At 36.9% G+C, this 17,521-nt stretch overlaps 1 pseudogene; it reads right to left on the minus strand.

Moving 5' to 3' along the window:
* Positions 1-14,444: 14,444 nt before the first annotated feature.
* Positions 14,445-15,093, minus strand: LOC111549627 (annotated as a pseudogene).
* Between the last annotated feature and the right edge of the window lie 2,428 nt (positions 15,094-17,521).

Consider the following 17,521-nt stretch of genomic DNA (forward strand, 5'->3'; position numbering starts at 1 on the left):
CAAATTTTCTAAACTTTCATACTCTGCTTGCCTTTTAAATATAAGTAATTTCAGACCATCTCTTTCTTCATGTATATGAGCATACGCTTTTAGAAACAACCAGGCCAAATCTTGAATTCTTTGCTGCCATCTTCTGCCAGGTACCTCAAATCATCTCTCCCGAGTTCAAAGTTCCACAGTTCTCCAGGGCAGAGGCAAAATGCGCTGGTCTCTTTGTCAAAGCCTAGCAAGAATAACCTTTACTCCATTTCTCAATAAGTTCCTCATCTTCATCTGAGACCACCTCAGCCTGGACTTCATTGTACATACCGCCGTCAGCAATTTGTTCACAACTATTCAACAAGTCTCTAGGAAATTCCAAACTTTGCCACAACTTCCTGTCTTCTTCTGAGCCTTCCAAACTGTTCCAACCTCTGCCCATTACCCAGTTCCAAAGGTACTCCCACAATTTTGGGTATCTTTATAGCAGTTCTCCACTCACAGTACGAATTTTCTGTATATAGTCCATTTTTCCACTGCTATAAAGAACTACCAGAGACTGGGAAATTTATGAAGAAGAGAGGTTTAACTGACTCACAGTTCCACAGGCTGTACAGAAAGCATGACTACAAGGCCTCAGGAAACTTACAGTCATGGCAGAAGGCAAAGGGAAAGCAAGCACATCTGACCATGGCCAGCAGGAGAGAGAAAGAGAAAGAAGGGGAAGGTGCAACACACTTTTAAACCATCATATCTTGTGAGAACTCACTCCCTGTGAGAACAGCAAGGGGGAAATCTGCCCCCATGATCCAAGGATCCTCCCACCAAACCCCTCCTCTGACACATAGGGATTACAATTTGACATGATATTTGGGTGGAGACATAGAGCCAAACCATACCAACATATGCATTCCAAGATCAGAAAAAAAATTCTAAATTATTTTCTTCAAAGGATGGGAAGTTGATAATATCAGCTTCAGTTGATATTAGGCTTGTAGGGTTTACTGAAGCTTATTGAACCCTGTTTAGTCGCTTTTCATGTTGCTGATAAAAACATAACCAAGACTGGGAAGGAATGTGAAGAAAAGTACAACACTCAAGAATAGATTACTGTTACGTAAAGTAGCCATTATGGGGAAATTTTTTCTCAAAGATAGGCTCTAGTCTAAGCTAGGCTTTGTCCAGAATTCTCTGCCATTTTTCCTGGTTTATTTCAAAATGGTTATTGGGAGTCTGTGGTCAGCATGGGTTTATTGCCTACTACCCTATTTCAAGGTCAGAGACTCTGCATGCCCTCAGTCTTTTTCCAGATGGAGAGACAAACCAACAGCTGAGTAAACATATGGGCTCAATGCTTCAGGCCGCTTCCTTTCCATTAACTGCACAGACGTTGCCAGATGAGCCCTCCTCCTTCCAGCACACTTGACCAGAGAGAATCTTACCAAGCCTTGGAAAATGACTATAGCATGTTTGGTCATCAGAGGAGCACAGATATTGGGAAACCTGATCAAAAACATTTGTGTGTCCTGATCTTGTTAAAGAGCTATCACATGTATTTTAGAAGGCTGACGTAAGACATATGGTCTGTGGAGCAAGAAATTGGATTTTTTATTTTGGAATTTTTTGGGGGAGGCCAGGATCAGATTTTTTAAAGGGATAATATTACCTGGCAATCAAGAACATAACCATGGTTACCTTCATCCAAATGTTGGTGCTTGAAAGTAAAAGTGTGAGAAAATCTTGCATTTTTAATACCCTTTCTAATGTTTTACTAACTAGATAAGCCCTGGAATCAGAGTGATCTTGGATTGAGTCCTAGCTCTACCAAATCCCATCTGTATAACCTTGGGTAAGGTGCACTTGCACAATCTTAGTTTCTTCACCTAAAAAATAGGAGTAGTAATAACTTCTCCCGTATAGTGTTGAGTGTGGGGTGAGGGGAGGTAAGGATGTAAAGCATTTAGAATTTCTAATGCATAATAAGCCTGCTACAGGTTATCTATGTTATGGTTGGCATTCATTTGATTGTCAGGCAGTCCTATGAGGTAGGCAAAAAGTTGTTATTGCCATTTTCAATTTTTTTAATAAAGAAAAAGAAATAGTGAGAAGGTAAGAGGCTAAGTACTGAATCTCCAAATCAATGGCAGAGCTGAGGCTCAAACTTTACTCTTTGAACCCCAGATCTTTTCCTTACCACATTGTTCCAACTTGATCATAAACACCAGCACTTCAACAGAGGTGAATTTCAAAAACATTTATCAACAGGGAGGAAGTTCAGGGAAGAGCTTTTCACTAACAGATATAGAAGCATTTCACAATTTTAACTACTGGTATGTAGCAGTTAACATATCAGTGTGGCCAGCTAAATATATCAGTCCTGTATGTACCAGGGAATATGACTTCAGGAATTATAGATTAATTGCATTAAGTTAAAGTCTCTAGCTCTGTCTAGCAAAGGGTTAATCTCAGGAAAGTTACCTTTCTTTGCAGCGTATTATTGAAAAGTAGAAAATAAGACAAAAATAAAAGATTATTTTTCTTTTCATCACATTTGTCCCATAGCGTAAGATTCACACCCAACACTATTATCCGTTGGGTCTCTAAGACACCAACTTAAAAGTAAGTCTCCTTGGGTCCTCAGTTTACATCTTAGTGAAAAATATATTTGTGGAGGGTTGTTAAAAACCTTTCAGCTCTTCTGAATCATGTGCATTTAGAAAGCTGCTGCTTTCACCATTTCCAATTTTGTAGCGTATCTTATAAGGTTTAGTCCTTGACTTATCTGAGATAGCTAATGAGCACCTATGTTTTTCTTATGGTCAAACTAGGATACTGTTACCAGTGCAGGTACTGAGCAGAGATTCTGGAAGAAAGCAGAAAGAGAGGAAAAAAGAAGGCTCTCCATGTTGGTGTAAACAATAGTTAAAATTTAACCATATGTTTTTACATGTTATAACTAAGGCAAAGGATATGATTCCTGCCTGGGTGTGGTGGTTCATGCTCGTGCACTTTGGAAGGCCGAGGTAGGAGGATTGCGTGAGCTTAGCTGGAGACCAGCCTGGGCAACATAGCAAGACTCCATCTCCATATTTTATTATAATAAAATGTATTTTAAAGAATATGATTTCTTTCTTTTTCTCTACATATGGTTTGCAAACAAATCTTTGCCTCAGTTGCGTTAGTTCCCCCTTGCAAAAAGGGTTCTTCATTTTTCATATAGAGAAGCATAGATTTAAAAGTAAAGAGGAAATATACAGATTCTTGTCTATAGCAACACTCAATAATTAGTGAATAAATATGTGGATCAAGTCGAATAAAATTCCTCTCAAAATCCTGATAATAAGCACTTCGCATATCAATATTTCAATAGCTGTTGAATTATTCTAAATTCGGATGAGACACATTTGAATGTCTCTGTTTAGTACATGTGGTATATCATATTATTGTTATATATATTGCATCCCGTTGGGAGAATATTATATATTCCCTCCAATTTCTACTTTGTTGGTGTTACATTTGGCCATCAAATTGATTTTGGCCAAACTACTTTTCCTTGCATGAGTGAAAGTGGTATGAAATTCTTCAAGAACATTTAAGAGCCATTGCATGATTATGCCCTCATTCTTTTCCATTCGCTAATAGGTCAGAATGTCCCATAGGGTCTAATTCCTTCAGCTGCACCCTGGGATGAACAGAGCAACAACAAAATCATCACCAAAATGCAAGACAAGCAAGAAATAAAAATTTTTTGAACATTATAATTTTAATTTTGGAGTAATTTATTTTTGCATAACCTAGTGAAAACCAGCTAATACACTATGGAAATATGTTTAAATGAGAATTAAGAATATTTCAGGTTTTTTCTGGATAGCTTTATGAAGAAGACCTGGGCTTTCCTGTCATCCTCTATCCATCTCTACCTATAGATGACAAGGCTGGTTTAAATGTATAATTCTTTCAGACTGGGAAGTGGCTGAACCAGTCTCATGAACAAATAGCTGGCCACTTTATTTTTCCTTCCATGCTGTGGGTATACAACATGGTATAATGATAAGAGCCATATTAATCAGGAATTTGGGTTGTGATCTCTTCTTTGATGGAGGTTAGGATTGAACAATGGGCAAAACACTTGACCTCACTTTGCTTCAGTTTCATCCCATAGAAGAGGGTTATGGTCATATATTTATTTCCTACCTCAGATCTTTGCAAAGGCTGTTTCTGTTGCCTGGAATGTTCTCACTTCTGCTCATCCCTGACTGGCTTAATCCCCTTCAGGTCTTAAATTCAAAATCCCATTGTTAGGGATGGCTTTTCTGATCGTGACTACCTTATTTAACTAGCTTTCCACTCTCCTTTCTGCTCTGTGATATGGCCCTGTTTGGCTACTATACAGCACACATGTCAACTTTTAACTATCTATTTGTTTGTTTACTTGGTTATTGTCTGATTTTCCAAGACAATGTGCTCCTTGAGAAGAGATGTATTATCTTATGCATCACTGTAGTTCCAGCATAGACCACAGCGTGTGACATAGAGCAGGGACTCAAAATATTTTGAGTAAATAAGTAAATAATAATGGCCCATACTTACACTGAATACATGCAAGCACTGGTCTAAGAACCTCATGCATATTAACACATTTATTCTCAATAAACCCTATGAGGCAGAAAAACTATTACCATCTCCATTTTACAGATGGTGAATAGAAACTAAAAGATTTTATGTAAATTTCCCAAGATCACACAGCTGGTAAATGGCAGAGTCAGGTATCAAAACCAGTGAATCTATGTGTCCTTAACATATACACTCTTTGTCTTACACAGTGGTTGTAAATGAACGTTGAAAGAAATATGTATGGGAAAGTGGTTTCCGTAAGGCTTATGCAAGTATCCTAACATAAATATTAATATTTGTCACCAACTTATTTTTACATCCTTTGCTGTATCTCAGCAAACATTAGAAAAGGTGCTATCTAGAGCTCCCCTTTCAGCAATTAGTTTTCAACCTAAGTCAAAAATGTAAAAGCCGAGTTATTTTGAATGAAATGTTGGAATCATATAAATGTCAACATGAAGATTAGTTTCTTATAGCTCTGTTCAACATTTTAAAAAACTGTATCTGGGTGATGAGATAACATATACAACAAATCCCTGTGACGTGTGTTTATCTGTGTAACAACCCTTCACATGTACCCCCAAACTTAAAAGTTAAAAGAAAAAAAAGTCAGAAAAAAAAGATACCCCAAAGCAGAAATTCTCTGAATCTCAAAACTGTTTGATGTCAAATATGAAACAAAACAACAAATAACTATTATCGGATAATAACACAAAACCAATTCATCTAAAATGTTTTTCATCTTCATACGTGTGTTGGGACCTAAAGAATCAAAGATGAGTAAGTCACAGGCTCTCATTTCAAGCAGTTCACAGTGGAGAAAGGAAACATATACAAAGAGTTAGATTCTTCCTACTCAAAGTGGCCTGTGATAGTAGCATCAGCATGCATAATCTAGGAACTTATTAGAAATCCAGGCCTTCAGACCTCACCATCTCAGAACAACTGAATCAGAATCTCCATCTTACCAGAATACTGAGGTGACTGTATGAGCATTATAGAGTTGACAAGCTGAGTTTTAACGGATGTTACAAGTGGCATAGTAGAGTATCTGTAAATTACCATGAAAACACAGAGAATGAAACACTAGCCTGAAGGAGGGGATGTGGATGTAGGTGTTTCCAAAAAAGGCTTTTCCAGTGAAGGTGCAATATGGCAGATGCTTGAAAGAAGAATAATGTTTTTTAAGGATGATTAAAAGGAAAATTGCATCCTAAAAGGAAGACTGGGGCAAGTAGGTAGACAGCAGGTGTATGCTGAGTTCTGAGAGCTTCTAAGTAGTTCAATCCACTTGGAAGTAAGGGAGAGTTAGTGTCAGGAGTTGAAGAAGAGGCAAACAAGGGGGAAATTTTGAAAGTCTTGATTCCACACTGAGGCATTTTCCACATTAAAACTATATGTGGGTGGGGGAAAAAGAAGATTGGTTTTGTTGTTGTTGTTGTTGTTTTGTTTTTACTTTAGAAAGATCACTCTGGTTGCCATGTGGTAGATGGATTGCACAGAGAAAAAAGGGAATGAAGGCATGATTGTGAAATGTTCAAAAGACATAAAGCTGGGTGGAGTAGTTGCAATAATAGATGACAAAAGCAACATTCCTAATGATTTCACCAGATTTAGATAATGAATTTAACCAATAGGACAAAATTCAACAGGAAAAATATATACATAAAATTCAGCATTTGGGGGTGTGTGTGTGTGTGTGTGTGTTTAAATAAGTTGAGAAAGTGCAAGAGAGAGGTAAACACTTTTGACACAGCTTGTAAAAAATTCCCCAAATGTTGTGATGGTAGATGTAGTCATAATTTAGTTGACCACAAGTTAAGCCTGGGCCAATGTTTCACTCATCAGCAGAGTCTTTGGTAAAATATCTGGCCCACGAGAAGTAACTGTTTCTCTTTTCTGACCACTGTCTCTCATTTGTGCCTTTCTTCACACACAACTCCACCACTGTATCAAAAGCCACATCTATTAGTCTCAGAGGGTCTAAAAACAAACATGCTTACCCTTGGACAGGATATCAGGAAAAATGGAGGTTTTCTCATAGTGGCTTTTAATATATTGAACCACTGTATGTGCTTTTCAAAATGCATTTGAATTACATGCTTACTGTTGACCATGGAAGAGAGAAGAAATCCCCTTGAATAAACACTTCCTTTTATTTCTTGTGTTCCTAGTTCCTAGCACAGTGCCTGACACAGTCCAAGCATTTAATATCAAAAAGGGGATGAATAACTAGATGAATGAATGAAATGAATGGATGCATGAATAAGGAGAGTTAAAAAGAGCATTACTGTGAAAGAGTCAAAGAGGGCACAAGTAGATGTGCATTCCACATAAGGGGATGGGAGAGCAAATGTAACATGTCATTAAAAAAATATAGAACTCTGCTATTTTCTGCTCTGAGAAATAAATGGTCCATTAGCAACTCTTTAGCTGTTTCTACAACCCCCAAATCATATGTGCACACCCAGCAAAAATTTTCCCTACTGAACGTCCTTGCAGCCCTCAGCTGCCTTTCCCTGGAGCCTCCCTCCTCTGTCATCTGTGATGGATTTGTGTCCCTCCCTGGGAGTTGTTCCCTGGGAGCAGTCACTGGAGCCTTGCCTCTGGAGTCCATTCTTCGGACGTCAGCACAGCTGGGCATCAGATGTCAGAGCCCCAGGATGGATAAACATGCAGTGTCTGTACATTCAGGTTAGAAAGCTGTGAGTGCCCTGTCTGGCAGCCAGAATACAGGATTGTAAACAAGAACACATGATGAAAGCTCTCTTAAGGGATGAACTTTGGGCTGTAGTCTGAGAACTCTGAAAACCCTCTCTACACAATTTTGTGAGAAACACAGAGGTCTGGAGTTGCTATCTGCTCTTCAGTGTCAGGGAAGCCATTTCTAGATTTGACCATCCTGCCTAAAGTGCGATTTATTACCAGTCTTATTATTAAATGTTTACTTGATAATCCAATATAATGGCATAAAATCTAAATACATTTTATGGAAATTTTTTAAAGCCATACAAGCAAAATCATAGCCAAGCAAAGATTCTGCTCCCAGTGAATGTGTAGTGAATTCCTCTTGCTACCAAAAACTTGCATGACATTCTTTAATGTTTAAAATGATATTTAGTCTTTGCTTTATTGTGTGTTTTGACAGTGGAATGTTCCTTGCCTTTTTAGCATAGCAAGAGCCATTGGGCAGGGATAGGAGTGAGGTAGTTCTTGGCTCCTTAAGTAAGCTAAGCCCCATAGCCACAATTATACCAGGAAAATGAGTTTATTTCCTCCTCTGGGAGGCATTAGAAATGTCTAGAACTACATTTTGGGAGGAATGAGAATAGTCACAAAATATAAGCTCTGCCCTTTGAAACTAGAGAAGTCAACTAGTGAATTTGTTTTTATTATTCTTTTTCCATGCCTGTCCTCAATTTCATTATTCTCTTTACAGCCTCTTTTTGCTCATCAGTTACTATGTTCCTGTTAGTAGTAGCAGTAGTAATAGTAACATATTACTACTGTGTATTTATAAATAGTAACTTCAACCTTTTATTGAATTTGTGCTATATAATAATCATCTTAACCTTACAAAAATCCTAGACTCAAAGTCTGGCCTTTTCATGGTCAGTGGTCAACCATCATAGTCATAACAGGAGTTCTGAATAATCGGCATGCTCACATTTAAGTAGGGGTGGCATATTGGTTGTAAGTCATCTGTATTTTCCTTAAAGCAACTGTGTTCGAGAACTGTTGCTGGTACTCAGCCCCAGAGCAACTTTTCTTTACTCTCCTTTGTACTGCTGAGACTGGAAACCTGAAAACTACATTGCCCAATTTCCTTTGCCTATTAGATATCAATAGGACTAGTTTGCCTGGGTTTCCAGAAATGTAAGTTTTTCACTGCTAAAACTTGAAAATTCCTCAGCAAATGAGGATGAATTGATCATCTTACTTGCCAGTTACATTTATGTTAGACGAGTGGGAAGCACTTACATGGGATTAGAAGGCCTGAGGAAGGTGGATGACATTTCAATTGCTGGCAGCAGCATTGACAGGTATGTGGCCTTATGGTTGCCTAATGAACAGCAGCAGCAGCAGCAGCATCTCTAAGAATGTCATGGAGAATGCCAGCTCCTGCAATCTGTAGTGAAAATAGAGGCTCCCTGTGGCTGCAGACTTCTATGTAACATTAGCTTTCCTCTTTTGTTTCTCCAGACATTCTAATATTTTGTAAATGATACCCTATATTAAATCCCCTTCTGCCTGAAATACCTTCAGTGATTTCTGTTTCCCTGATTGGACATTGATAGAAGGCCCCATTGAAAGATTGCCTCTGAATAAAGGGAGCAACTAGAGTTAGCAGGGATGTGAAATGCTAATCAGAAAAACTGTAGAAAAAGCTCGATCAAGTAGATTTTTCCAAGATGGCAGAAGGTCAGAGAATAGGGATGATGTAACTAGGAGAATGCATGAAGACTCAGGTTACTGGCACTGTAGCAGCAATTTGTTCTGAGTCTTTCTAGGTCTCTGTAAATAAGCTCTGGCTGTCCTCCCAAGATTGACTCAATAATTTGAAGACTCCAAGACCTGTTATTGGAGCCCATTAAAAATCAGAACTCTGAGAAACAAAGAAAGATGGATGAGATTGTTTCTACATCTCTACTTCTTTCTAAGTTATGACATCCTCTGATGGGATAGATGGACTTCATTGTTACTCCCTGAAAATTTCCTCTGCATAGTGTTTCATCATCTATAATACTGTTTTAACTACATGCCTGTCTCCAATATTGAATTGTCAGCTCCTTAGAGATACAACTTAATATCTTCAAGGCTTAATAGTGCTTGATGTATAAAATGATATTCAATGGTTTCCCATTTCATTCAGGATAAAACTCAAAACCCTTACCAAAGGCACACATGATATGCATCCTGGCCACTGCCCTAAACTCGTCTATTATCTTTTTCCTTAATTATTTTGCTTCAGTCATACAGGTAAGGTATTAATGTTCCTCAACCATGTCAAACTTGTTTCTATTTCATGGTCTTTGCAGTTATTTTTTAAAAGCTGTCCAAAATACTTTTAAACTAGATGGCTACATGGCTTGCCCCCTTCCTTCTGAACTCTGTACAATGGGTATCTTTACAGTGACACCTTCCCTGACCACTCAATATAAAAACTAACTAAACACGACAACAGCAAAACCTGTCCTCTAGCACATATTATTTCCTTTGTGCTGTTTTGTTTTACTCCATAACACTTTTCAACATCATTCCAAATATGTATTTACATAGTAACTATTATTGTTTCTTCCTCTTAATAGCATATAGTCTGCTTCTTGGAGGTAGGAGATCATATATAGGCGTAGAGGTTGGGGTAACAATACAAATTAAAGATAGAAAAACAAGAAACAAATGACCTGATTTAAAAATGGCCAAAGATTTTAACAGACACCTCACCAGAAAAGATATATGAATGAAAATAAGCAAATGAAAGATGTTCTACCTCATATGTCATCATGGAAATGCAAATTAAAACAATAAGATACCAATACACACCTATTAAAATGACCGAAATCCAGAACACTGACATAACCAAATACTGACAAAGATGTGAACCAACAGCAACACACATTTGTGGCTGACGGAAATGCAAAATGCCACAGCCACTTTGGGAGACAGTTTGGAGGTTTCTTCCAAAGCTAAACATACTCGTACCATATGATTCAGAAATTGTGATAATTGGTATTTACTCAAAGGAAATAAAGACTAAGTCCACATGAAAACCTGCACACAGATATTTCTAGCAGCTTTATTCATAATCACCAAAACTTGGAAGCAACCAGTATGTCCTTTGATAAGTGAATGAATAAACTGTGGTACATCCTGATCATGGAATATTGCTCAGCCTTAAAAAAATATATAGCTATCAAGTCATGAAAACACGTGGTAGAAACTTAAAGGAATATTATACTAAATGAAAGAAACCAATCCAAAAGACTAATATACTGTGTCATTCCAACTATATGACATTCTGGAAAAGGTAATATTGTGGAGATGGTAAAAAGATCAGTAGTTGCTAGGGCTTAGTGGGGAGAGAGGAATGTGAAGAGGCATAGCAAAGAGGAATTTTAGAGCAGTGATATTGATCTGTATGACATTCAAATTGTGAATTCATGTCATTATGAATTACCTAAACCCACAGAATGTACAGCACAAAGAATGAACCCTAAATGTAAACTATGGATTTTGGCTGGTAATATGTCAATGTAAATTAATCAGTTATAACAAATGTACTACTGCAATGGGAGATGCTGGTAATGGTGGAAGCTATGACTATGTGTGGGTAGGGGCATATGAAAAATCTCTGTATCTTCATTTCAATTTATTTTGTAAACTTAAAATTGCTTTAAAAATAAAGTATATTTTAAAAAAATTAAAACAGCTATTTTCCAACACAGAATCTCATTACAGATAAAAACAAAATTACAAGTAACCACTTCTAACTCATTTAAAACTCAAATACAAATTCCTCAAAGGGATAATTTAAACTAACATATTAACAAAATTGTAAGTAGTTTTCATTGCAATGCAAATTCCCTTGACATAACCTGGCCTCTAAAATTTTATAGCAATAAGATATCATAATTATATATGCATGCATAGTTTCTTTTATTCATTCACAGATATTTAATGACTGTTGTCTGTCAAGTCACAGGCACTATACATGGTGAACAAAAATAGGTGCAGTTTCTGCCTTTACGTCTAGTGGCAGAGACAACCAATAAAATCATCAAGAAGACAAATGAGAAATTGATGTTGGGAAAAGTGCAAAGATGGAGAAGTAGGCTTTGCAGTAGTTAGGAAAGGTGTCCCTTAAAAATGAGATAGTCCAAGAGATGAGATGGAGATAACTGTATTGAAAACCAATCTGACAACCTCTCATTAAGATAGCAAACACTAGAGAAAGACTAAATTGTGTGGAATGGTCATAATTTTGGTATGTTTTCAATATGTGAGGTATGTTCTGTTTTATACTAGTGCTGGTAGGAATTAACACTCAGATGTGTTTAAAAATATAATGCATCATAAAAAACAAACCACCAGAATAAGAAAAAAGATCTTAATAATTTAAACTGTGACAGTTTGAAAATATTCAATAGGAGGATTGCAAAGAAAGTCAATAAAGTTTCCAAAATATGAAGCAAAAAATAGACATGGAATATACATAAATAGAATAAATAGAAATAGTCCTATTAGTCAATATCCTGTAAATAAAAGGCACAGAAAGAAAAAATGAAGAAAACAAAAATGAAGGATTTATTAAATTATACAAAAATTTCCCACAGTTAATACAGAACACACTTCAGATTTAAGAACCCACCTCAGGTCTGTTAGTGAGGAACACTTCTTTCCTATTTGTGATATTTTTTTTCTAAGAAAAAAAAATTTACTGTTACTCAAAGCTTCCTTTCACCTGTTGCTCTGTCCCAGGGGACATGGAGTAATTTATATTATGGATAACTTTGTGATGATAAAACCAACAATTGCTCAGCTCTGTCTTGCTTTTACTTAGGGGCAAATTCTCCATGTAAAGTTGTCTGGTATCCCTCTTGGCTCCTCTAGGGACATACTCTGTCACTGTGAGGGGTAGAATAGGTTGTTCCGGTGCAGCAGCACTATATCCTCCTAATTTTGTGTAAATGTTAAGAAGCCATTTGACTCTGATATTCAAGCACATTCTCTAATGATGCTGTAATACTGTGGCCTGTAACTAGAGTTCAAAAAATAAATCTGTTGACTGAGAATCTGCATAGGGAAAAGTGCTATCAATAAGTCTCTTAAGAGACCACAAATTAAAAAAAGACATACATCCCTGTGTACATTCTGATTATTTATCCAAGCACCAAAAATTAAGAAAAGCTTCTAAAATTTTGAAGACTAAAATTTTAAAAAACAATCACTACTAAAGAAGCATCAATCAGGCTAATATTATGATCCTCATCAATAATACTAGATGTGGAAGTAGATGAAACAATTTCTTCAGATTTATGAGAAAAAAATATTTTCAATCTTCAAATTCTATATCCATGAATTATGAATCAAGTGTGCGTGTGCCATAAAGGCATTCATGATTCATAAAGTTTACTTTTCATTTACTCTTGTCTTAGGAAGTTACTTAAATATAAACTAAAAGAAATGAGGAATAGAAACAAAAATTAGAAGATATCAGATCCATGTTACAGCAGGTCTAATTTAGCATTAAAGGGATGTAGGTTTCAGGATAATTCCTGTCAGACCCAATAACTCAGACTGAAGCAGAAAGATGATGTTTTGGGAAAAGGGGTGAAATATTTTAAGAAAAAAATGTGGGATTGAATAAAGTAGAAAGTCATTTAAAACATGGAAAGCTGAAGATTTGGTAAATGCAAATAATGTTCTTAAAAGACAATAGAAATCACCAGAATGAACAAAGAACTATTCAAAAAAAGTCATGATTCAAATATAAAGTAAACATAATTTTTAAGCAAGTGTTGGGCATAAAAAAACAGTCCTTTGGACATTAATGGTAAACCAAATTTCTTTTGAGTGCTCCAGGAATCATAACATTGTATATAAGAAAGGAAATAAAATCCTAGCTTATGAATGCCTCTTAGACATTAATAGTAATCTCATACTTATTAATATAAATGTTTTATGATGTTTTAATACTTAGAGTAATGTCATGGATAAAGTTGAAAGCTTGCTTGCAGTTGTAAGATGAAGAATATGGCCGGGCACAGTGGCTCAAGCCTGTAATCCCAGCACTTTGGGAGGCCAAGGCAGGCGGATCACGAGGTCAGGAGATCAAGACCATCCTGGCTAACACGGTGAAACCCCGTCTCTACTAAAAAATACAAAAAACTAGCTGGGCGAGGTGGCGGGCGCTTGTAGTCTCAGCTACTCGGGAGGCTGAGGCAGGAGAATGGTGTAAACCCGGGAGGCGGAGCTTGCAGTGAGCTGAGATCTGGCCACTGCACTCCAGCCTGGGTGACAGAACGAGACTCCGTCTCAAAAAAAAAAAAAAAAAGAAAGAAAGAAAAAAAGAAATACATATGCTGAGATTTGCTAATTCACTGTTGAAAATACCTTAGATTTCCCAATATAATTACTTTTCAGTATTTTTAACAAATGAATAATTATATTTCACAAATAAGAAAAATGGTGCTTTTTATCTACACAGAACTGTACAAACTTCTAGTAAAACTTTTAAATTATTTTACTTTGAAACTTGTCAAATGAAGCATTTTCATTTCTTCTACACTTCTTTAAAAGGCTGAACAAGTTTGCCTGCATTAGTATCACCACATGTTGGACTGTACTGTGTTTAGTTGTAATAACTAATTTATCTATCCTCACTTAATATATGGGAAATGATACAGCCCTAAGTGTATTGAGATATGTTTCTTTGAAACAAAAATATTTAATTTTTTGCATGTGATAAGAAACAGCCTTATTCAACATACACTTTTTAAAAATGAGCAACACAGCAGACGTATGACTTCTTATTACCCATCATCTTGACTACCAAGAAATGAAGCCAAACTTCAAAAAAAAAAATACATTCAATAAAAGATTCAAGCTAAAATTATATTCCTTTGGTTAAAAATCATTCCCTTTATAATATTCATTTGTAATCTAAATTCACACACATCCCACCAGCCCAAAATAATCTTCTAAATGTCATTATATTTGTAGTATTGCCATGTTTTTTTTCAGTCCAGTACTTATGGAGGTTACTGGGCTGCAGCAATACATTATTTTAACTCTGCAAAGAGTATAGACTTACAGCATTAGCCCCTTTAACAATTTTCTAGAAAAGATTTTTAGTTTAGAAACCTCCAGCCAATGCGGTTTTCCTCAGATATAGTGTATCCAAGCTTTTTATACAAACCAAGGTTTTGTGGTAGAAATTCAAGGGAAATCTTATAACAGTTCAGTTTCTAGCTTAGTAAAGTCAGGGTTGATAATAACAACTTGCCAAGCTGCTTTTCTCTGCATTCATCGTTAATGATAACATCTTCTATTCTTCCTCTCTTAGAACAGAAATGGATGAATTTGTGTTCTATTATCAGAGCTGCTGTAGCAACAAGCTGTCCTAGAGTTGCATCTTCCACATCTGTAACATGATAGTCCCCAGATTTCTTATATGCTCAAAAGGTTTCATAAATTGTTCAGGGTTCACAACTCCAGTCTCTCTTGTCAGCTGGCCCCGTTATCTTAAAACACACACACAGACACACACACACAGACACACACATACACACACACACCTCTACTTAAGTCAGCAGTACAAACAGGTCTCAAAACAGGTCTCCAGGACGCGTTGGGGAAGTGGCTGGAGAAAATCTAGCTGTATTCTGACTCCAGGCTAGTGCTTTGAGTACTCTGGTCAAATATAGGGGTTTCATCAGGTTTCGTTTTTGCAGTAAGGTCTTGTTTTCCCATCTTAAGCTCTAGATTACTATCCTCCATAGAGCCCAATCATCATACTAGACAGGTAGCTCTGTCTCCCCTATTCAGCGAACTCTGCCTATAGATGCCCTGTAGTCGATGCTGCTAGCCAGGTGCATTGGACTCTATGACTCACTTTTACACGGGAAGTATTAGTATTTAAAGCAATAACTGAAACAATGGGGATGAGCGTTATACAATATGTTAATTAAGAAAGAAATTAGAGACCACCAATTTTGGAGAAAATAATGAGTCAAACATTGTTTTGTTAAACAATACTCTGCTTTATTATTTATTTACTCTTCCTCAACTTGAAACTTTTAAAAATTAGATAATATATGTATTATAATCATAAAATGTTTATGCTAATTATACTTACATAATTGTAATAATTTTATATGTACATATATATTTAACCCTAGACATACTAAATGTATATCTCTAGGGGTTGGTTCTACTAATTTTTGTTTAAGGAAAACCAAAAACTTCCATGTGATTGTCTGTATTTATGGAATATGACCACAGAACATACTCTAAGAAATTTCCAAATGAACTAAAGAGTTAAATGATATGGTTTGGCCCTCTGGGCCTACCCAAATCTCATCTTGTTAACTGATTTTTATTTATTTATTTATTTATATATATATATTTTTTTGAGATGGAGTCTCGCTCTGTCACCCAGGCTGAAGTGCAGTGGCCGGATCTCAGCTCACTGCAAGCTCCGCCTCCCGGGTTCACGCCATTCTCCTGCCTCAGCCTCCCGAGTAGCTGGGACTACAGGGGTGTGCCACCAAACCCAGACTTTTTTTTTTTTTTAGTAGACACGGGGTTTCACCGTGTTAGCCAGGATGGTCTCAATCTCCTGACCTTGTGATCCACCTGCCTCGGCCTCCCAATGTTAACTGATTTATATAGGAGAACAGCTAGTTATGTGTATAAAATAGAATTGGTAGGGGACTCAAAAAAACAAAAAGTTGAGACGTTTTTATAATAAGGTGGAGATAGACTTTTCTCATTAAAATATTTCCTTTATATTTGTAATAAGGCTGTTAGAACGCTGGAAAAATAGAAAATAACTAAAGATATTTGTTCAATGGTGAACATTAGGACTTCTAATCCAAATTTCTTTTAAATAATTGCAAAACACAAATGAAAAAGAAAAGCTTTTTGAAAAATATAATGAAGTCCTAATCCTAGAGCAAGGGAGGAAACAAAGCTGACAATCAAAAAGAGATTGACTATGGTTTATTAGGTGCTATAGATTAAATATTTGTGTTCCCTCCCTGCCCACTCTTCAATTCATATGTGGAAATCTTAACCTCCAAGGTGGTGGTGGTAGGAGGTGGATTCGAGAGGTGATTTGTCATGAGGGCCAATCACTTTGAGAGGTGATTAAGTCATGAGGGCCAAGCCCTCATGAATGGGTTTAAAGCCCTTATAAAAAGTTCTTGAAAGTGTTCCTTTTCCCTTTCTACAATGTGAATGCACAGTGAGAAGACAGCTGTCTGTCTGTGAAATATGAAATGAGCCTTTATAGGATACCAAATCCACCTCCATCTTGATCTTGAACTTCCTGCCTCAAGAACTGTGAGAAATGTTTATTGTTCCTAAGGCAGCCGGTCTATGGCAATTTGTTGTAGCAGTCAGGATAGGCTACAGCAAAAATTGGTGCTGAAAGGTGGAGTGCTGCCTTAACAAGTATATAAAAATGGAGGACTGGCTTTGGCACTGGGTAAAAGATTGAAGCTGAAGAGTTTGAGGTGCATAAAGAAAACGCTTATATTGCCAGGAATAGATTCTTAGGAGCAATTCTAAAGAGGACTCGAGAGGAGGAGGGGTTTAGAGAAAGCCTAAATCTTCTTAGAAAACACCTAAGTGGCCAAGCGTGGTGGCTCATGCCTGTAAAACCAGCACTTTGGGAGGCTGAGGCAGGCGGATCACATGAGGTCAGGAGTTCGAGACCAGCCTGGCCAACATGGTGAAGCCCTGTCTCTTCTAAAAATACAAAAATTGTCTGGGCATGGTGGCGAGCGCCTGTAATCCCAGCTAGTCAGGAGGCTGAAGCAGGAGAATCGCCTGAACCTGGGAGGCAGAAGTTGCAGAGAACTGAGATCATGCCACTGCACTCCAGCCTGATAACACAGCAAGACTCTATCTCAAAACAAAACAAAACAAAACAAACCTAAGTGACCCTGAACAGAATGTTAGTAGAAATATGGCTGATAAAGGTCATGCTTATGAGATCTCAGACAAAAATGAGGAACATGTTTTTGAATCATGAAGGCAAGGCCATCTTTGTTATAAAGTACTGAAGAACTTGGCTGATTTGTGTTTGTGTCCTAGTGTTTTGTGGAAAGTAGAACTTGTGAGTGAAGAAATTGAGTATTTTGCTGAGGACATGTCTGAGCAAAGTGTTGAAGGTCTTTACTGGATTCTCTTGACTGCTTAT

Source organism: Piliocolobus tephrosceles, chromosome 7 (genome assembly GCF_002776525.5).
Source record: "Piliocolobus tephrosceles isolate RC106 chromosome 7, ASM277652v3, whole genome shotgun sequence".
NCBI lineage: Eukaryota > Metazoa > Chordata > Mammalia > Primates > Cercopithecidae > Piliocolobus > Piliocolobus tephrosceles.